Genomic DNA, 23657 nt, shown 5'->3' with positions numbered 1-23657 from the left:
ATCACAAATTGAAAGCAGAATATGAAAAAGATTTCTGTATATTGAGTTTAACCAAAGAACAAGAGCTGCTTCTCTCTCTCTCTCTATATATATAGAGAATGCATCAACAAATACAGAGTGTAAAGGAATAACAAAATACATAACTACTTAAATAGAAATGACTAAAATAACCATGGCTATGTACAACTATATACACCCCCCTCAAGATGTGCATATATATTATGTATGCTCTCATCTTGAAAAGTAAGTAATTAAACTGCCTAGAATTCAAAGCCTTTGTGTGAATGTCAGTAACTTGTTCATGAGTGCTGATATAAACTGGTTTAATGACACCTTTGATGACTTTGTCATCTGATAAAATGGCAGTCAATCTCTATGGGCTTCGATTTCTCATGGAAAACATGATTTTTGCTTATATGTATAGCAGACATATTATCACAATTCAAATCAACATATCCTTCATGTTTTACTCCCAAGTCCTTTAATAAGAAAAGAATCCATAGAACTTCAGAAGTAGTGGAAGCCATTGATCTATATTCTGCCTCTATTGAGCTTCTGGCTACTACATTCTGCTTCTTTGTCTTCCAACTAATCAAAGATCCACCAAGAGAAATATTGAAACTTGTTGGTGATCTCCTTGAATCTTTACAGCCTGCCCAATCACTATTACAATAAGCTTTTAGCTTCAAATAAGATTCTGCAGGAAAGAAAACCCCTTATCTTGGAGACTTCTTCAAATACTTCAACACCTTATGAGCTGCCATAAGATGTGTTTCAGCTGGCTTAAACATAAACTGTATCAAAAGATGGACAGTGTATGAGATGTTTGGTCTTAAGACAGTTAGATAAAGAAGTTTTCCCACCAGCTGTCTATAACTTAAAGGATCACTAAGCAAATTCTCATAAGTATTAACCAACTTGTGATTCACTTCAACTGGAACATTATTTGGCTTGGCACCAAGAAAACCATATTCTTCCAAAAGATCAAGTGTATATTTCCTCTGGTATAAAGAAATTCCAGACTTGATATCTCAAGTCCAATGAAAAACTTTGAGTTTCCTAAATTCTTCAATTTAGAACTTGAATTTAGAACTTGCTTCAATTGTTCATTAAGAAGTTTATTAGAACTTGCTATGAGAATATCATCCATATACTAGAATAGCAATAAATCCTTTCTCAGACTGCGTTATAGACATTGAGTAATCTGCCTTAGACTGAATAAACTCAATATGTGTTAAACATTCTGCCAACTTAGCATTCCATTATCTGGAAGCTTGTTCCAAACCATACAGTGATCTCTGTAACTTATACACTAATCTAGCTTGACAATTAACACTGCTAACAGAATTAAAAGTTTGCATATTCAAACATGTAATTCTCCCCCTGAAGCTCAAAATCTTCAGGAATCTCCATGTAAACATCCTTAAGAAGGTCACCATTTAAAAAGGCATTATTTACATCCAAGTGAGAAAATGACCAACCCTTGACAGCAGCCACAGCAAGCAGTGCCCTGACTGTAGTGTGCATAACGATAGGGCTAAACGTTTTTTCATAATCGAAAGCATACTTTTGGCTATACCTCTTAGCCACCAAACGAGCCTTGAACCTTTCAATTGAACCATCTGAGTCATGCTTAGTCTTTTAAACCTATTTAGAGCCAATGACATGTTGTCCTTGGGGTAAAGGAACCACTGTCCAAGTTTGATTTGCTGTTAAAGCCTCAAGTTCGTCTTTTATGGCAACTCTTCAATGCTCATGTTTAAGAACTTGGTTATAAGAAGTACGTTCTGTTTGTAAGGAAATGGAAAGTGCAAAATGCTTATGAAGAGTAGAAAGATTACTGTAAGAAAGATAATGATGAAGAGGATGAGAAGTTCTATAACTGAAGAAGTACCGATTTTCAAAGAATGGTGATAGGCTTGTAAGTATGTAGATAATCTAGAAATTCTTGTGCTGTCTGGTAGGGACAGTTAGAGGCAAAGTAATGGCAGGAGAAGAAGAAGGAGAAAGAGAAGATGCATAATCATGAGATGATGCTGGAGCATGAGATGCAGCTGGGACATTAGAGTGAACAGGAGGTGAATAACTATCGAAATGAATGTCATGATCAGACAAATGGGGTAGTACCATATCAGAAGAGAGAGAAAGATCTTGAAAAGGGAACATAAACTCATGAAATTGTACATCCTTGGAAATAATGACTGCTTTAGTATCAAGATCATAGAGCCTATAACCTTTAACACCAACAAGATATCCAATAAAAACATACTTTCTGGACCTAGGCTCAAACTTCTTTCTATGATTAGATATAGTGGAAGCAAAGGTTAAGCAACCAAATACTTTAAAATGATCATAAGAAGGTGTTTTCTAAAACAATATTTCAAATCGACCTCTGTTTTGTAAGAAAGAAGTTGGAATTCTAATGTATATAGCAGTAAGCACTGCATCCCCCCAAAAATATGTAGGTATAAAATAGAAGAGATCTAGCAATATTAAGGAGATGTTGATGTTTTCTTTCAACAACTCCATTCTGCTAAGGAGTATAAGTGCACGATTTTTTATCAAGAATTTCTTTATGAGAATAGAAACTAGAGATAGCAAACTCGGGAGCTTTATCTGTTCTTATGATCTTGATGCTAACATGAAATTGATTAAGGATCAGATTACAGAACTGTTGCAGTAATTGGAAAGCTTCAGACTTATTATGCATAAGGAAAACCCAAGTTGATTTAGAAAAATCATCCACAAAGTTAAGAAAATAGTGGTAACCAGAAATATCAGCTTGAGAATGAGGGCCCCATATGTCAACATGCACAATTTCAAAAGTGTGAGTAGTATTATTAATATGAATTGGAAAAGAATTCCTTTTCTGCTTGGCCTTTGGGAAAACAGAACAAGGAGTTACAGTAGGTTGTTTGGCAATGGAAAGGATAAGAGAAAGAAGAGCTTGGCTTGAGAAGGATGTCCTAGTCTATAATGCTAAACATTAAAAGAAACATTATGAACAGAAGAAGTATAATTTGTAGTTGCTGAGTTGAAATGAGAAATACAATTGACTGAATTAGAACTAGGTACAATGGACTCAGGAGTTTTTGAAATGTCCTATCGAAGAAAATATAGCCCAGCTTGCATCCTAGCAAGTCTAGTCCTCATCTATGATGAATGGACCTGAGTAAGAATCAGATAATGATCATGTAAGAAAGTAAGTGAAACTTGTTTAAAAGCAGTAAGTTTGCTTACTGATAGTGAATTAAAAGTGAAAGAAGGAACTAGAAGAACATTAGTAAGTAATAGAGAAGGTAACAATTGAACACCACCAATATGAGTAAGAAGTTCCTTATGTCCATTAGGTAAATGGACAAAGGAATTATGAACTTTAATTGCTTTGACAAATAATTCTGGCGTACAGATTATATAATATATAGCACCAGTATCTATGATCCAATTAGCATGATTATGAAAATGCAAAGGATGCATATGAGCATTCATGCAAGATGAAAGAAGTATGCCTGCCATATTAGAAAAGTTTTTAAAATGCACATTAGAAACTGATGGAGTATTAGAAGGATTTGGTAGAGATGTAGTTGGGTTGTTTGTGGCTAAAGTTTGAGCATTGAGGAGATGTATGATTTTCTAAACTTGACCCTTCAACATGTCAACTTGAGAAGTAGTAGAATTTGAATCCTTTGGAGTGGTGTCATTGTCATCTAATTGAGCATGAATCCTTTGGAGTGGTGTCATTGTCATCTAATTAGCAAAACTAAGTTTGGAGTGAGGTGAGTCAGTTGACCTTGTATTATTAAATTTGTATGATAACCATGCAACTTGTAACACTTTTCTTTATAGTGACTACTTCAGCCAAAATGTGCACAAATCACATATGATAAACATTGATCCTTTTAATTTTCCATTTTACCACACTTCAAACATTTAACATCTTGTCTAGACCGTTTGACAGCCATAGCAGCAACATCAGTAAAATTAGTAGACTGTAAATGCATGCTTCTGTGAGATTCCTCTCTCAACACCATATTATAAGCCTGATCAAGACTTGGAAATGGCTTAAGCAAGATAACCTGTGATCTAAGTCCTTGGTAGCTCTTGTTCAGTCCATTTAGAAACCTAAACACATAATTCTTCTCTTGAAGAGCAACATATTTCTCAAAATAAGTGTCATCAAGTGTCATTGCATTTGCCGCATTCACGTTTAGGTAGAGGACAATAAGACTTTAATTCGTCCTAAATTGCATTAAGCTGAGTGAAATATTTATCCACAGAATTTGTACCTTGTGTGAGATTGTATAGCATATGTTGAAGATGGCAAACTTTCGTATCATCTGGCTGCCTGAACCTCTAATTCAAAGTATCACAGATTTTACTAGCAAAATTCATATAGAACACTGTAGAAGCTATCGAAGGAGAAACCGAAAGTAAAAAGCCGAGCAATTAGCAGCTTGTTACATCTTGTCCAAGCAAGGAAAAAAGGATATGTTTCCTTAGGTTTAGGAATGATACCGTCAAGGAATCTCAACTTATTCCTTATGGAAATAGCTAGAACAAAAGATCTTTTCCAAGAGACAAAGTTATGAATAGTCAGTTTAGGTCTGTGATTGTCTGAGTGGTGCAGAAAGTACGATGAAAAAGGATCATCCATAACTGAAATCAAAGAATTTGTACTTGTCATGATTTCAAGAAAACCCTAAAAGTATCCAAGATCTAGCGTAACATAGAGAGCAGTGAGATAAAATGAAAACAGATTAAGAATCACAAATTCAAGAACAACATAATGAGCCAAAAATGAGAAGAAATGACGAAGAATGAAGAATGGGTTTAAGCGTTTGATTGGTAAAAATCAGTGAGAAAATGAAAGAAAATTCAACTTTCGTGCTCTAATACCATGAAAGCAGAATATGAAAAAGATTTCCGTACATTGAGCTTAACCAAAGAACAAGAGCAGCTTCTCTATAAATAGAAAATGCATCAACAAATACACGTGTAAAGGACTAACATAATACATAATTACTTAAACAGAAATGACTAAAATAACCCTAGCTATGTATAACTAGTTACATATATTCCAATATTATAAACAGAATGGTATAGGCAAAACTAAATAAGAATAAGGTTTAAATAATACTTATTATAAGGTTTGATCTAATACACAAGCTAGTCTCTGTTTTTTTATTATATTAAAACCATCTTAAATTTTAATAAAAATAATTATTAGCTCTTTGTTTTAAATTATCAATTTAGTCATTGATTAACGTGAAAAAATAGTAGTTAATTAAATGTATAGGTTGATCCCCAATACTTATTATCAAGTAGTATATTTGTCAAAAATTAATTTTATTATCAAATTAGAGTAAAATCTTCTTTTAGCACAATATAATTTTAGTGTTTAACTAAGATAATCAATTAAATTTCTTTTACTTGTTCTAATTTTTTTATTTTTAATACAATTTAATCCGAGCAAAATTTAAATATTTTAAAACTATTTATATTTAGAACAATATTATTTGATTGCTATATAATTTGATTTTAGTTATTAATATAAAATAAATATTTCTAGTTAAAAGATCAAATTATATTGTTATTCTTATTATATACTAGAATTAAACTATATTTTAAAATTTAAATTAAACAATCATGTCTTAATCTTGGCAAATAATCTAGACACTAGTAAGCTTCATAAAAGAAATTTTCACTTTAGTTTAATTTTAATGTTTAATAAAAATACTAACTTTTAACTATTTATTTTATTTAAAAAGAATGAATTACAGGGTCAAATCAGTGTTTTAAAAATTGGATTGGACTGGCCGGTTCAACTAAGGATCAGTAATTAGTATGATCCAATTAGTTTAAAAAATCGAATTTGCAGTTGAACCAGATTGGACCGAATTGAACCAGGTTAAACTGGTTGAACCGGAAAAACTAGTTTTTTTGTGAAAAAATTATGAAGAACTAAAAATAAAAGTAAATTATAATACCAACAATTGAATAAACTTGTGTTTAAGATCATTAGAAATTGCACTTAAAAAAAGTAATAGTTTTTTTAAAACTAAAATTTAGTGTTTATAATTTATGTATTTTTTTTATTAGTTTACTTATCAGATATAATTCGATTGATATGCATCTAGTTTACTATTATAACTTCCTAGATTCAAACTAAAACATGCTTAAATTCTAGAGCTCGTTAGTATCTTATGTGGTTATAGTAATTCTATGCTTTGTAATGTTGTTCAATTTTTTTTTTTTCCTTTTTTTTTTTTAAATCTCTAATCAATACAATTATAAGTTTTTATTTGGAGAGTCCATGAGGTGCATAACAGTGTTTTAAAAATAGGATCGAACTAGTTGTTCAACCTGTTCAAAACCAATGATCAATTCAGTCTAATTGGCTTACAGACCAAATATGCAATTAAACTAGATTGTACTGGATTGGACCGAATTGAGCCGGGTTAAGCCGACTAAACCGAAAAAAACTGGTTGAAATAATTCTTTTATGAAAAAAATATTAATTAAAAAATAAAATAACACTTAATTGTAATATCAAAAGTCGAATGAAATTGTGTTTAAGATCATTAGAACTTGCACTTAAAAGAGAAGTAATCGTTTAAAAAAAAAAAAAAGAATTTTAGTGTTTATGATTTATTTTTTTACAATTTATGTATTTTGTTTTTTTATTAGTTTACTTATAATATATAATTCTATTGATATGCATCTACTTTACTAATATGAATTCCTAGATTCAAGCTAAAACATGCTTAAATTCTAAGACTTGTTGGTATCTTGTGTGGTTATGGTAATTCTTTCTTCTTCTTTTTTTCTAGGCTTGTGTGGTTATGAGGTGCATAGTAGTATTTTAAAATCAGACTAGACCGATTTTTAGTCAATCGTTTACTTTAGCTTCTTATATTTTAGGAAATCATGTTGATTTCCCTATTCTTTCACTAATTTATCGCACTACTGGTGTAATTTCTAAATTTATAACAGTATTAGAAGCAAGTGACTCAAAAAATATACTTTTTTATCGTTTCGAATGAAGTGCAGCTCATGTCAGCGTGCAATTGCAGCTGGTGCTTGCTGTGCACGAGCAGCTATTTGTGCAATGCCTAGACTGTAAAATTTAAAACTAATCAATTATAAACCCTAAACATATAATTTGTGAAATTAATTTGCTTTGAATATACTCAGCAGATACTGATTCTAGTGTTTGTTAAATTCATAGATGATGAGGCTAATAAATCATTTATTACAACCATAAACCTGTCCTTGTTTGAGCTTTTTGTTTTGATATTTTGATATGAGATAATTATATTAAGAATCATTATAGATTGCCTATAATAAATGGAAGTTATTAAGAATCATTTTGATCTACAATAATAAATTAATTGTTAAATTCTTTTCTTTTAATATAGATTGTGCATATAATAACCTAAAGAAATATAAAGAATTTAAAATCCTTTTGGTAGTGAAAAAGATAGCTTAACAAAATTAAACAAAAATCAAAATCCTAAATAATCCAAATCCTGAAAAAAGAACTATAAAGAATTCAGCATCTATGCTTGCCTCAACTGGAAGATTTTAAAACTATATAATTTTTAAATTAATTTATTTTGAATATGCTCACCAGACAATGGTTCTAATGTTTGTCAAATTCACCAACGAGGCTAATGAACTATTTATTACAACCATGATATGTACTTGTTTGAGCTGTTTAAGCTTTTTGTTTTGTCATTTTAACTAGAGATCACAAAAGTTGAGTTGGATTAGACTGAATTGAATTGTGTTAAACTAAGAAAATCTTTAGAACTAGTATTTTTGTGAAAAAATTATTAAAAAAAATAATTATAATACTAACAATTGAATGAACTATGTTTAAGACTATTAGAACTTGCACTTAAAAGAAAAAGTAATAGTTCTTTTTTAAAATCTTGTGTTCATATTTTATATTTTTACAATTTATATATTCTATTTTTTTAATATTTTATTTATAAGAAATAATTCTATTGATATGCATTTACTTTGCTGTTATAAATTCCTAGATTCAAATCAAAACATGCTTAAATTTTAGGGTCTTTTTGTATCTTGTGTAGTTATAGTAATTCTACGCTTTATGTTGTTACAATTTTTTTTTAAATCTCTAATCAATAAAATCATCATTTTTATAATTGCAAGGTCCATGAATTGCATAACAACGTTTTAAAAATAGGATCGAACTGGCTAGTTCAACTTGTTCAAAATTGGTGATCAATTTGGTCCAATTGGCTTAAAAACCAAATATGCAATTGAATCATATTGGACTGGATTGGATCGAATTAAACCGAATTAAACCAGCTAAATTGAAAAAACTGGTTGAAATAGTTTTTTAATGAAAAAAAAAAAATTAAAACGCTTAGTTATAACACCAAAAATCGAATGAACTTGTGTTTAAGATCATTAGACCTTGTACTTAAAAGAAAAATAGTAAATTTTTAACAATTTAGTGTTAATAACTTATTTCTTACAATTCTAGGGCTCAATGGTATCTTGATATGCATTTACTTATAACATATAAAGCTATTGATATGCATTTACTTTGTTGTTATAATTCCAAGATTCAAATACTTAAATTCTAGAGCCCGATGGTATCTTATGTGGTTATAGTGATTCTACGTTTCCTAATATTATTCCAATTTTTTTTAAAATCTCTAATCAACAAAATTGTCATTTTTCAATTAGAAAGTTCATGAGCTGCATAGCAATTTTTTAAAAGTCGGACTAGAGCGGCCGATTCAACTGGGAACCAATTATTAGTCCATTCTAGTTGGCTTAAGAAACTAGATTTGCAGTTAAATCTTATTGGAGCGAATTGGACAGGCTAAACTGAAAAAATTGATTTGACGTAATTTTTTTTTATAAAAAAGAGTATTAAACAAATAAAGAAAAAACTAAATTATAATACTAAAAGTTGAATGAACTTGTGTTTAAGATAATTAAAACTTGCGTTTAAAAGAAAAAGTAATGATTATTTTTAAAATTTAATGATTACAATTTATTTTTTACAATTTATATATTTTATTTTTTATTATTTTACTTCTAAGATATAATTTTATTGATATGCATCTACTATATTGTTATAAATTCCTATATTCAAATCAAAACATGTTTAAATTCTAACACTGATTGTTATCTTGTGTGGTTATAGTGATTCTACACTTTGCAATGTCGTTCCAATTTTTTTAAATATCTTATTAACGCAAGGTCCATGAGTTGCATAGTAGTGTTTTAAAATCGAATCGGACCGGAAGATTCAATCGAGAATTGGTGATCAGTCTGGTCTAATTGGCTTGAAAACTATATTTGTGGAAAAACCGGATTGGATTGGATTGAATTAGATTAAACCGGCTAAATCAGATAAAACCGGTTGAATCAGTTTTTTTGTGAAAAGAAGTTATTAAATAAATAAAGAAAAAACTAAATTATAACAGCCAAGATTGGATGAACTTGTGTTTAAGATGAGTGGAACTTGTATTTAAAGAAAAGAAATAGTTTTATTTTTAAAATCTAGTGTTTATAACTTATGGTTTTTACAATTTATATATTTTGTTTTTTTTATTATTTTACTTATAATATATAATTATATTGATATGCGTCTACTTAAATTTTTTATTTAATTATTTAAGTTTTAGTATTTGGACTTTATTAGACACTATTAAAAATTAAAATTTTACTATTAGTTTATTGTAATTACTATTTTAAAGTATAATAAATAAAATATAATTGATTTTTATTAGACCTGTCTAGCTAGCAGTCCAATTGGTCAAACTAGTTGAATCGGTAAATGGCATCTTGACCGGTTTGCACTTTGGTTCGTTTTTTAAAACAATGGGTCAAATTTTATAATTTCTTCTTAACTTTATTAAAACTGAAGTGAATTTCATATAAAAAAAATACAGGGATTGACTTATATATTAGACCAAACTTCGGGGATAGATAAAATTTACCTGAAGAATAAAAAGAAACCTGGCATCAAAGATCATATCATACATCAAAGTAGCAAAAAACTAAGAAAACCCAGAAATCGTTGGATATGCAATTATGAACAGTGGTTTCAATCATGCACCTAAGTGTCTCTAGCGACTACGACACTGCAAGACTCTTCAACCTAATACGAATACGCTAACTAATTACAGAGACTAGTACGGAGATGGGAGTCGCCACCCGGATAATTCTCTGTAACACTTTTACTAATTGAGTGACATTTCTAGATCCCGTAAGAAAGCTTCACCACATCCAAATATGGATCTGGAAGCCAACTTTCTTATTTTTGTATCATCATTTTTAATTTGTATCCTCATTATATTTTTACAAGCAAACATTACAACATGCGATGTCCTCTTATATCTAGCCCATTTTATTTAAGCCCAAGCCCATTTAAATGGTTAAACTTAGCTATTCAATTATGTACAAAGACTCATCTTAGTCTAACCCAATTACAAGTTATGTATTTAATGACCAAACCTTTTAACCTAAATGAACTACTTTTTTAAAATGCTGAGGCCCAATTGGGCAACCTTACTCTAATGTGATCCATTAATTAATTAAAATATGGCAAAAGCCCACTAAGTCTATATGGATTTTAGTTTAAGCCCAATTTAACATCTTATTAATGTAACATACTATAATTTTTGTGCTAGGTCCACTTTTAAGGCCTAATGTCTATATATTCAGTTTTAATTAGGAAATCAGATAATAAATATTTGGCATAAAATATAAAAGAAAAATAAATAAAATTTAGCTATTACAACCATCCTACAACTAAAATATAAAAGGAAAACAAATAAAATAAGTTACAGAGTACCAAAATTGCAACAAAAAAAAGAGAATCTAAAATTAGACCACATTTGGATGAACAGCCGATCGACTTTAGGGCTTGGTTATTGATGAGTTCGCCTTAGTTCTTTGATCCTCTTGTCCAGAAGCCGATTTAACATGCATATAAGATAAAAGCGGTTAATACATGTAATTTAACAAATTAAAAGCATAAAATTCAATTAAATAAGATCAAAACATGTAAAACATAAAAAAATAACAACTGATAGAAGGCATGAACCTAACATGGCAGATCTTAAATTAAATTACAAAATCCTAAAAATATAGATCTAATCACATAATCAAAAGAAATATCATAAAGATAAAAAAAAATCTAACATATTAACCTAATCTTTCAAATCATTAGATTCAAGAACCCAAATAAGAACATGTTATCAGATCTCAAGACCCAACATACACATCACAAAAATATACTAATCTACTAATAGCCCTAGATCTAATCATATAAATCACATATAGCATTCAAGATCAACCCTAATCATGTTTCTAGATCATAAAGAAAAGAAAGAAATAAAAGAGGATGCTAACGATGCAGGCTTGTAGAACTCTCAGATTGTCACCATATTATGTTGATCCTTGAGTCTTTAGAGATGAAGAGGAGGTTGAATCAAATAGTGGATATGAATCCAACTATTTGGGGTTTGATTAAGTGTTTAATGGGATGAAAAGAGTATTATTGTTCTAAAAAATATTTCCTAATTTTGAGTTCTTTCTTTCCTAACTATCCTCTTGACTACCTAAAGTTCTCTTTGTTCAATAAAGGGTGTAATTAATCTATGTAGCTAACCCTAAACCTAGGATGTCATGTTTTATTTATAGCCTTAAGATTTTAGGAGATCTTAGGTATATCAGATAATATTAATATTTAATTAATAAATTAAATCTCTTAATTTTATCGGATATTCAGTTAACTGAATACCTATTAAAATTCATTTAAATTCAAATAATTTATTGATAAAATCTTTGAGAAGGCATTTTAACATTTTAAATCAGTTAAACACGTAAAACGACACTAAAATTTGAAAAATAGGCCAATCGGGACTTTATAGAGCCAATTCAGCTTTAAATAGAGCCGATTTGCCTGTATGCAGAGCAGATTAGCTTAGGGGCTGAAAAATTAAAAAATCATTGCAATTTAGTCCTTTCTAAAAACTGCTATTTGACCTCTTATATTTAATTTCTTCTATCATTTAGGTCCAGATTGATTTTAAAAAAGCAATTTTGGTTTGATTACTCACAACTCAACCTCCAAAGACTCAAGAAAGGCAACAATTTTCATCATCGAGTTTTTCGTAATTCTCTCTATATCTAAATCTGAAAAATAGATGCTGATGTTGCTCCCACACATGTGGTTATAAATTTTTCAAATTTAGAACCACACATGTGATTAAATAAATTGAGACAAATCATAATATCAAGGATACATAAAAAGAATATGATTCTTGAGCTGTAGGAGCCACGCTCTGTAAGCTCAAGCTGAGGCAAAAATCTTTGACTTAGGGACCTTGACCGCTTGAGGACCACGCTTGATTAGTTGAAGGATTGCGTCCGATTGAGTTGAAGACCATGTCTGCTTAGATTTGATGACTACACCTGCTTGCTAAATTTTTTCCACTTTCAGGTGTTGAATTTTGACTTTAGGTTGAAAAATTTTACTTTAGGCTGTAATTGCATTGATCAATGTCTTATAGGGGACTTCATTGATAATTTGCTTGTTTGAGGGCTAAAATGTCATTTTGAGAGGTCAAGGACCAAAATGACACTTTTCCTTCTTTAGGACATATATATATATATACACATATAACTTCTTATCCATTCTTTATCCCCACTTCTATGCACTTCTATCAATTCTTCCTACTTTTTCTCTAAATTCCTATTTTGCTATTTTTTTAATTTTTTGACCATTTCTTAGCTAAATTTCACAAAATCAGTCCGGAATGGCCAACTCCTCATATAGATTTGTTGGATGTACTCTAGTCGTAATGGATTGGGAGTTTTCACCACCTATTTTGCGTCAAAATGACCTAGGATTGGTCAAAGGGGAGAAAATCCCCCTTTTGGCCAAATTGAGCACACACAAAGGGGAGAAAATCCCCCTTTTGGCCAAATTGAGCACACATCGGGCATTTCTCGCTGTCGATGAGGTATTCTTCTTGCACTAGATATTATCTCCTATCAATTAAAAACTGGGAATCCACGTAATTTGCTTAAAAAACATCGAAAATTGTCAACAATTTGACGAAAATATGCGTGGCCTAACCCACAGAGCCAATCGACTATGTAGAGCTAGATCAGGCACGCACAGGCTGAAAAGATATATTTAGTGCATTTTTTAATGAAAATACATAGAAGTGGTTAATATACTTACCTGTTTTGTGCCTCGGTAGGTGTGTGTTGCATTTTTATACCTATTTTTGCACTTCTAGAGTGATGCTCTGTCGATCCGATTTACCGAGAACTTTTATGATGCTCGTAATAGTTTGATGAGTTACCGAGCTCCGTCCAGGCCTAAATAGGTGACACCAGGTTTTGCCAGTACGTTGCCATATTGCCATCTGTCACTAGGAGGACCAACTACATCTCAATTTGTGTGTTGCTTGATAGGTGGATGGACACCACCCATACCTTCCACACCATGGTCGAAAAGCTGACACTATCTCTGCTTTTTTTTCTTGCTGCCATCAAGGGGATTGACTTCACAAGTACTCCTGTACCTTTTGACGATGCTATATACGATGAGCGGTCCAATGTTTAGAACCAGTTTATTATTGATCTGCTGGGGCTTTTGTCTACGCGCAATAACACATTATGCCTAGCCTATCAGAATAAAGGATTCACACATTGGACCACTCGGGAGGTAGATCAGATAGCTTGAGCCATCCTAGTTATCTTTTCAAGACTACATTGTTTACTAATTCAAGGAATTCACTAAACCTCCACTTTTTGGCCCCATTGAAGGATTTGGACTAAGTTTCCTCCTTTAGTTGGAGGTCTACTATGCTTGCTTAATTATACTAGTAGATGGACATCGTTGTTCGGGAGATCAAGAGACTTTGTAGCTTTTGGCACGCCGTGCATATAAGTCTTAACTATTGTTTTGATTCTTCGCTTTTATTTATAGCTGATTGCTACTTATCTTAATTACAAGTATGGGCTTTGGAGATTAGTCTTCTAGTAGGCTCCAAGACTAATAGCACATCTCGAGCCTTCCTTCATTTGAGCTGCTAAGGTTCAAGCAAGAGCATCCAGTTGGAGTGGGCGCAGGTCCACATGCACCGTATGTAGATCACCTCCTTATCTTAGGATCATGTAAAAGAGAAGATTTATTAGTTACATTTTCAATTAAAAGTTTGATTACTTACTTTTGTATTTTTTAAATTCATGGAGATTAGCTCAGGAGCACCATCACTAGTATCCTTATATGCAATCTATCGCAGATCTTGAGCAAAGAAGGGTTCTCTTGGTTGGCCCCGCCCGTAGGGCATGGTATTTGGGGGATAGGATCTATGGTTGGGAGAGAGGTCCCAGCAGGCGCCATATGCCTTTATCTCTTCCACTATCTATGTTTTGGTGGGTTGACATCACCGATGAGGAGCTGGCAGCCTGAAGGGGTATGAAAACCTTGAGGATCTTACCATTTGATCTTAGTGTATGGATTATACCTCCTTCATTTCTCAACTGCTAGGGCCTGTGCCCTTGGATTGTGAGACCCTCGACTCAAGTATTTTCTTACTCTGACTTATTCATGGAATTATTTGTTATATATTATTGCTTGGTTCTCATTCCTCTATTTTATTTTTCATGCCCTACACCCCAAGCTTCTGAGTCAAAGGGGCAATCTGCCTGTTGACCACTCACATTACGGGCTCATTGATATTCGCTACCTTTAAGGCGCCTCCTACAGCGACATCAGATGTGATCCCGGGGAGTATACTGCTCCTTTTGTACCCAATGGTGTCGTACTAGAGTGTTCTGGTACCATCAATCACTGGTTGGCTTTAGAGTCGAGCCTTCCTCTAGACTTCACCCCAGCTAGTTGTACCCACATGAGTTCCCTTTTTTAGTATTTTACACACTTTTGCTTTTCCTGAAATTTTAGTAATATTTATACAGATTCAAAGAGATTAGTTTTAGCACATACACCGGCTTACTGCAACCGCAAGAAGACAATTCTTTATCATCAGTGAGGACTGGAGGGTAAATAAAATAATATAAAATGAATAGAAAATGTATGATGTATACATGTAGGTTATGGAATCCAATGACTAACTCCTTTGGGTCTCTTTCTATTATAGAGGGATCAAGAGAGCTTGTAGAGGCAAGTGGATGACCGTCAGCGTCAGATGGAGGCTCACCAATGCCGGATGGAGACCTTGACTCTCCAGCTGTCCACTCTTTGGACCCAGGGCATGGATGCTGACTCTGATGAGGGGATAGAGGACTAGGAAGAGAGCTCTGATGGCTTATGACTTTAGTTTTCCTTTCTATATTTTTTACTTTTGTTGCTTTAAATGACATGACTCTTTCTAATATATAAAAATTCATATTTAATCCTTTAATATGTGTTTGGTACTTGTCTCATCATTGAATATCATGCATATAGGTTTCGTAAATGACCAAGGCTAGAGAAATGCTCGAAAATCCAAGAAAAAAACCAAGAATTCAGCTGAAGACATCATACAGCTGATTGGTTATGGAGTTGAGCCGATCGGCTCTACAGTTACAGAGTCCGATTCGAATACCGAGTTTTGGTCTTCAAATAGATGCACACCCCGTATACTTCCCCATACGCGTCTCATACCTTTAGATAAAAAACCATGACCTAAAAAAGCTTCTTAAAACCCTAACTGGTGATGAGTGGATTAAGCTTATGTGAGCGATCAGGATCATTGCTATGTCCAGGGTTCGCTCTCCATACTATGCTCGTTTTGAAATAAGCTGTTTGGTTGAGGGCCCTAAGAGATTATGGATGATGTTAAGACCAATATGAGAAGGAGTCAACATCCAATAAGATCGGGACATTTTCGGGAGTGAGGATGATAACTTTGTACCCCTTGTGGAGAGCCTAAGTTTCCCTCTCCTTAAAATTAGAGATTCTAAGTTCAAAAAATTAGGTACAGATAGGGAAGGTTCATGAAAGCACCCCTATCTGCCTAGGTGGTGAAGCCTTGCCTCCATTAGAGCAGACAAACCTTTGCCTATCCTAATAACATTGTCTTATCCAAATATTTACCTTATATTCATTTTATTCACCAACCCTTTTTTTATCTTCTTTAGCACATAAGGTGAGAAACAAAGAGACTAGCCTAAGGAAGAGGTATTTTGTACCTAAACTAGCTCTAGATGGGAGGCATATTAGTGTCCTCACTAGTCCTAATTGGGAGACATTTTGGTACCTTAGGTTTTATCTTACCATGCCATGGTGTTCATATCATCTATGATTTTATTAACCCTAGTCTAAGTGTAAGATTTATTTTAGCCTTAGCATTTGAGGTGAGTACATGCAAGATGCAGGGGCTTTGTAAGCTTCAATTTTATTATCCTTACGTGTGGGGTGATCCAAACAATTTCTAAGTCTAATTTTACCCATTATTTACATGTGGTGATACCCTAAGTAGTAATTAAACATACATAGAAGGAGGGAGGAGAATGGAACCAGAATAGGATTAAGAATAATAAGGATTAACCAGGGGGAATCTATGCATACAAATGGCCCTAATGGCCTTAATACAAATTAGCACATGATAATATAAAATAAAGAATTGATCCTCCTCGGGGGGTGGATCTCCATAAACTCTTTACTCTACATCTCAAGTTAGTAGTTAACCTGAAATAAATAACAATAATAAAAAACACATGACGAATTAAACATGCAATAGGAAACAAAATTAAAATAGGGACAAAATTTAAATAAGGGATTAAATAATGCTTAAGAAGGAAAAAATAAAAATGTTCTTTTGTCTTTTCATCATCATAGAGGCCGACCTCGCATGAGCATAGGGTCACCTCGTGCGAGGTCAACTCCCAAAGCCCTATCTACAGGCTACATGGTGTCATTTTGCTCAAAAGTCTACTATTTGGGTTCATGTGGCACTTGGACCCACACGAGCTTAAGATTCCAAGGCCTAAAACCCAATAAATGCGAAATTTAGAGCTAAACAATGTCGAGTTGAGGCCTCGAGCTCTATAACCTCATGCGTGCAAAGGCGAACCTCGTGCGAGCTTAATGGCTCATGTCCATATAACCTTAAATGACACCATTTTAGTTAAAATACAAAATATTTCATTTAAAGCACTAGTAGTTTATGGGAAAGAGGCTGACCTTGCACGAGTATAGGGTCCAGTGGTGTGAGTTCAACCCAACCAGTGGATATTTGAAATAGTAAATAAAAAATGATAAATAATAATAAAAATCCTCTATGTAGAAAAATAAATATTGCAAAATAAAGGAAAAAGTATTAAATGGACAGAAAGTCAAATTATCGCAAATGTAATGAACATGAGAGAAATATGAAAAAATGGAATTAAGAATAAATTTTGGCCCCCAAATAGCTAGCTTTGTGATTTGCTATCAAGAACAAGTTGCAGATTTTTTCAAAAAGATGTTTTCTCAAAGCACTAGGCTGATTGCTAAAAAAAGATCTCTCGTCTTTTTCAGAAAAATATTTTTTGATAGTTCACACAATAATTAAATTTCTTAACCACCTACTAGCCAAATTGCCAATCCTTGACTCAATGGGAAAGTCAATATTTTAAAGTGGATTTGGACAAGTGTTTATGCCTTATTGAATGTAAGCTTCCCCTTAAGAATCCATCCAATGGATGGTTGGCACATCTCTTGTGCTTTCCTCTATCCCGATTGAGCTCGCACGAGGTCAATGTGAGTCCTTTTGTAAGCTTAGCCTGAACATGCATGAGCTTAAGATGAGCATGCGTGAGGGTAGGTACATGGATCATTCTCCTAAGTCAACGCTTCTCCTCGTGCGAGGGCTTGGTGAAGTTGCGTAAGCTCAAACTAGAAATGTGCAAGCTCATATTGGACATGCACGAGGAAATGAACCACGCGGTGGCTAGGTTGACTTGAGCGAGTCAGGTTGAACCTGCGCGAGGTCACCTTGGACTCGTGCGAGGTCAAGCTTGAGAACAAGGGTACTTGGTATTTTCTTTCTTTTTTTCTCTCTCTATTTTTTCTTTTCCTTTTCTCTTTAAGGCAATCTCCTTAGGGTTTTAGGGTTAGAGTTCCCTTTCTTCTTTCAATTTATAGCTGTTTATTTAAACCTTCTCATCATTAGGCTTTATGTAACTCTAGTTTCTGAATTTTCTATAATAACAGTTTGCCCCTTGCTTTGGAGGAGGAATGCTTGGAAAAATGGTTTTGACTTGAAGTGTTTTGGAAAGCGTTAGTTCGATCAAAGCAAGTAAGTGAGGGATTGTGAAGTTCATACCTTGATTATTACGGCACGTCGGTGCAATACCGTCATTTTAGACATGCATCAGTGTGATAGCATCGCCTTCTTAAGGATGCATCATCTTCTTGAGGGTACATCGATGCGACACCATCATCTTCTAGAGGGTGCGTCAGTGCGATACCGTCGTCTTCTTGAGGGTGCGGCGGTGCAGTACCATCATCTTTTTGAGGTTGCATCGATGCAGTACCATCGTCTTCTTGAGGGTGCGTCGGTGTGATACCGACGTCTTCTTGAGAGTGCATCGATGCGATGCCAACGTCTTCTTGAGGGTGCGTTAGTGCGATACTGATGTCTTCTTGAGGGTGCGTAGGTGCTATTTACATCTTCTTGAGGGTGCATAGGTTTGTCCCTATTAGGAATTGCTATTACAACAAAAGGAAAGGCACAACATAAGCAATTTAAACTTTTTCTCAATTCCCACCAAGGATCTTATTGATTAAGATAGTCATAACACAAACAAACAAAAGATGGAAAAGGCTTACAAAGGGAGTTTTCGGCCTATCCAAGGAGTGCTTCTTGCTTTATTAATTCTTGATTCTTCAACGATGATTTACGCACTTTAAAACTACTCAAGTGACCAGCCTTTTTTGGTGATCCACACAAGCTTCTAAGCAAAGATCTCGCTAAACCACTTTAGGAGATTGAGAAGAAATGTTAGAGATTGAATGCTAGTTTCAAGCAAGGGGGTTGAATCAATTGATCTTATTGATTGATTCATCTAGGATATGTATCTCAAAGAAACATTTTTCTCTCTTAGATATGCAATCACCCTTTAACCTTTTTTTTCTCCCCATATCATCTTTTTCTATATATACAACCTTTAAACAAAGTCCTTGATATGCATAGGTTTACACATATTTGCTGACATATTATTGCGCATTTTCTTTGCATTAATTGTGTTTTTATTCCAATATCACCTGTGTTTTATGTCCTTTCATGTTTCAGGAGATTTTATAGGTCCAACATCAGTGCTTTAGCAATTTTAAATCAATTTCGAGCGAAAAAACAGACGTAATCAAAAGCTTTTAATCGTGCAGAAATTCCAGCCCGTGTAGCTTAAGCACTTTGAAGCAGCATGTTTTCTGAGGGTACCACACCCTAGAGCACGACCCGTGTTGGCTAACATGGGCAAGAACATGGCCCGTGTTGATAGCACGACCTTGCTCGATTCAGTTCATTCTATCATTTGGAGACCAATACGGCCCGGATACAGCCCGTGTTGAGAGACACAGGCTGGAACACACCCGTATTGGTGCAATGTATAAAAGGAACGAGCCAAAAAAGAGAAAGGGAGTTCCGGATCGGCAATTTTGACTTTTCATCCTCCTTTGTAATTTTGCTAGACGTGTTTCAGGACGGCTTCCAAGAGACTGATTCCACCTTGGAATGTCAGATTCGTGATTCTAGGTTTTGGATTGAAGCTTGAAGAGGAGTTTTGGAGCAAATCAAGAAGCAGTTCTAGAGATCAACTGTAGTGTAGATTAAGGCTTTCAGCTGTTCGTCCAATTCTAGGAAAAGGGTGTATATGTTTAATTTCTTTATTCTTTCATTATAATTGAATTCCTATTTACTTTAGACATGAACATGTGTAGTTAGATTGGTTGACCCTATTGGGGTTCCTTGCTATGTTGGCTTTATGTTGAATTGTTGAGATTGGTTGAGTTTCCTTTCTTGTATTCTTTTGCAATCAATAACATAAATCTAGTTGCCGTTACATTGGTTGTATTGATTACTATTCATAGAACTCTTTTAGCAATTGAGAATTTCTAATTGAGTTTGGAAATTTAATTGCAAGAACAAGTTAATTTTCTCTTATAGGTAAGGATAATTAATTTACCGGATTAAGAATTAACAAAGCTTAATTGAGGTGGATTAAAGCTTAAGGCTTACTTAATAATCAATCGTTAGGAAGAGATTCCAACTTTAGGTTCTTAAGTGTAGGAATTCGATTATCTCGAGAGGAAAACCGGATTCAGTTTAGAATCCGTCCACGGGTAGCGTAATCGGACTCAACAATCTGTTATCTTTTGTTTGATAGCCAACTAGTCTAGGTCCTCTTTGGGTTTGCTTTCTTGTCTTAATTATTCTCTTTGCTCATTCATTCTCGCATTACACTTAGAATTTAGTTTTTAGTCATTAGTAAATCTAGAAACCTCCATTATTAATTTTAGGCTAGATAAGAAGGAACGAAGTAGTAACTCTAGGATTTCACTTTCCCGAGGGATACGATATTTTTAATATTTGCCGTTGTGCTAGGCTGCATCGATAGGTTCACTGCCTTAGTTGTAGTTGCATAAGCACACCGCATCAAGTTTTTAGTGTTGTTGTCGGGGATTTTGTTTGAAAATTAGTGTGAAATTTGCTATTTATTACTTTAGCCATTTTTCTTTTCTATTTTTGTCATTACTTTTTATTCATTTGTTCATTCATTTATTTGTTTGGTTTGTTGATGCCTTATTTATTTCAGGTAGTTTATGACCATGAGCTCTAATCCTGCACTAGTAGACCCTCTGCCCGAACCAAAGTAATCCTTCAGGTAGCTGAGGAAGCGATTAGACGTGGAGGAGGAGTAGATTGAGATTCCTATCCATACACCAGTAAAAATGGGAGACGACAACAACAACGTCGTTGAAGCAAATAGGATGATGTACGAGTTTGCTAGACCTTCCTTGGAGGGGATGTACACCAGTATATTGAGGCCACATGTTATAGTGAATAATTTTAAAATTAAGCCAAATGTCATTCAAATGGTGCAACAGAGTGTACAATTTAGGGGCTCGCCCAATGAAGATCCTAACACCCACATCACGTACTTCTTGGACATTTATGGTACCTTTAAGATAAATGGAGCTACCGATGATGCCATTCGACTTAGGCTGTTTCCATTTTTCTTGAGGGATAGAGCAAAGAGATGGCTACAGTGCCTACCAGCCAACACCATCACCACCTAGAGTTCTTTGGCTGAGAAATTTCTTTATAAGTACTTTCCTATTGCTAGGACTGCAAAAATGTGTAATGATATTTCTTCTTTGGTGCAGTTTGATGATGAGAGCATATATGATGCATGGGAGAGGTACAAGGACTTGCTGAGATGTTGCCTACACCACTATTTGCCATTATGGATGCAGATGCAGACTTTTTACAGCGGCTTGAACTCAGCCACGAGGCAGATGGTAGATGCAGCTCCAGGTGGGGCCATCAATAGTAAGATGCCAGAGTAGGCCATAAGTTAATTGAGGAGATGCCCGTGAACACATATTAGTGTCAGTCTTCTAGGAATAGGCCAGGACGGCAAGGAGTGGTGAACTAAGTATATTTTACATCAGCCTTGGCAGCTCAAGTGGAGTTGTTGGCCAAGAAGATTGTTCAGATCCAAATGCCAGTCCATGCAGCACAGTTTGACTGTGAGTTTTCTGGTGGCCCGCATTACAGTGTAAATTGTAATGCGGGAGGTATGTTTGCTTCTCCTTCATCTTCTTCTTCTACTGACCATGAATAGGTTGATTATATGGGAAATTTGCCCAGGCAGCAGAATAACCCATACAATAACACATACAACCTAGGGTGGAGAAACCATCCCAACTTCGGATAGCAAAATAATAACACCGAAGGTCCACTAGGATTTCAGCGGTTGCACCAGCAACAACCCCAAGAGTAGACTGTTCTCGTTCAACTACCTCAGAACCAGGAGAACAATCTATTATCTTTTGTTTGATAGCCATCTAGTCTAGGTCCTCTTTGGGTTTGCTTTCTTGATTATTCTTTTTGCTTATTCATTCTCGCATTACACTTAAAATTTAGTTTTTAGGTTAAATAACAAGGAATGAAGCAGTAACTCTAGGATTTCACTTTTCCGAGGGATACGATATTTTTAATACTTGCCATTGTGCTAGGCTGCATCGATAGGCTCACTGCCTTAGTTGTAGTTGCATAAGCACACCACATCAGTCCTTAAAGATATAGGATTTCTATTAAACTCTAGCTTACATTAAGTTGGGCTTGTTATCCTAAATGGACTTTAATTAATATAAGAACTTATCCATACATAATAACCCATTATACATGGCCCATTAGCTCTTAATTAATTAACCTTTAATTAGGCTCAATATATATGAGCTTAAGCCCAATGCTTAAAGTCTCATTTTAATCCTCACTTAATGCCTATTTGTGTGTGACCTAAGAGGTTACTAACATATTGGCAAAGAATATGGATTATGAATTAAACTCCTTTAATTCAATGTTAATTCTCTGTTGTACCTTAATCCATATTCATAGATCAAGGTTGGCATCTAGAAATGCATCATGACCATCCAAATGTATAGGAATTATTAAAGTGCTTTAATCAACCTTTGCAGTGAACACTCTTACAATGTAATTCAATTCTTTCATTATACTTTCATCCCATTTGATTCATAAAGCATGAATGCAAATGTCAACTCTATAATTAAATCAAGCATATTTACTTTTGATAATTGCATATAACATCTTGAACAAGATCTATGAAACACTTTTCATAATCTTTATTCAAACAACCATGGCTAAGGATTTCCATGTTAAAGCATATCAAGGATCATTAGGATAAGGTCCCATGACATATTATTGGGCAATGAATTCTTTATTGATAACTTATTTATCTTTGTATGAATCTTACTATACCCAATGACTGTCCCTTGAGCGCTCCATGGATAGGAGAACATAAGATAGTATCAAAGTATAATAATCCTCATATAAGATAATACACTGTTATTTCAAGTCTAAGGATCACGTCTTACATGATTGTCACAGGAGGATTGCCTATAGGCACTTGGGATAAATTCCATATGGACTATTCAGTGCCATCACGTTCAATGAACTTGTTCTTATAACAAGTACCCATATGCTTATCTCGGGATTCCTATTCCGTAACCTTATGAGACAGATTTCTTATTTCATAAGTAAGTGATGACACATTATGGTAGTCTCGAGCATTTGATCAATATCCAACGATAAATATCTAATTCTTGATCAAACATCGACTATGTACAAAGTTTAGAAATGTATGTAATGAGAACCTCATCATTACAAACTCGCTTTATAATTTCTTTTACATTTGTGTTTACATTTCACGGTGTTCATCTCTAACAGTTTAGATTAGTCCTTGATAATACTTAAATACTTGTACCATTAGAGTCGAGCAATGCCTTTAGTGTAATTGTACGCTATCAATTATAACGTACAAATTAATATAAATCATCTGACAACTCTTTGTCTTTAGGGCATACTCTAATAACCCTCTCCATCTTAGAAGTAAAATAATATTGTTGGTGGGATGCG

At 33.8% G+C, this 23657-nt stretch overlaps 2 long non-coding RNA genes and 1 other non-coding gene across 5 annotated transcripts; 1 reads left to right on the top strand and 2 right to left on the bottom strand.

Annotated features, from left to right (window-relative positions):
* Nucleotides 1-22: 22 nt before the first annotated feature.
* LOC125370794 lies at nt 23-4935 on the bottom strand. Its single transcript, XR_007216868.1, has 2 exons — nt 4287-4935; nt 23-3168 (listed from the first exon to the last, which is right to left on the bottom strand). It is a non-coding gene; the product is annotated as an uncharacterized LOC125370794 (long non-coding RNA).
* An 8026-nt stretch (nt 4936-12961) lies between these two features.
* LOC112534330 lies at nt 12962-15434 on the top strand. 3 transcript variants are annotated; one of them, XR_003078626.2, is made up of 5 exons: nt 12962-13019; nt 14024-14152; nt 14313-14596; nt 14694-15072; nt 15171-15434. It is a non-coding gene; the product is annotated as an uncharacterized LOC112534330 (long non-coding RNA). The 3 variants fall into 3 exon arrangements; XR_003078627.2 differs by having other exon boundaries at nt 14268-14596; XR_007217171.1 differs by lacking the exon at nt 14024-14152 and having other exon boundaries at nt 12976-13019.
* Nucleotides 15435-21349: 5915 nt separating this feature from the next.
* LOC112534342 lies at nt 21350-21456 on the bottom strand. The gene has a single exon (XR_003078642.1). It is a non-coding gene; the product is annotated as a small nucleolar RNA R71 (small nucleolar RNA).
* Between the last annotated feature and the right edge of the window lie 2201 nt (nt 21457-23657).

Source organism: Ricinus communis, chromosome 8, assembly GCF_019578655.1.
Source record: "Ricinus communis isolate WT05 ecotype wild-type chromosome 8, ASM1957865v1, whole genome shotgun sequence".
Lineage (NCBI taxonomy): Eukaryota > Viridiplantae > Streptophyta > Magnoliopsida > Malpighiales > Euphorbiaceae > Ricinus > Ricinus communis.
The sequence above is the reverse complement of the archived record's forward strand: the minus strand, read 5'-3'. Positions and strand labels throughout refer to the sequence as shown.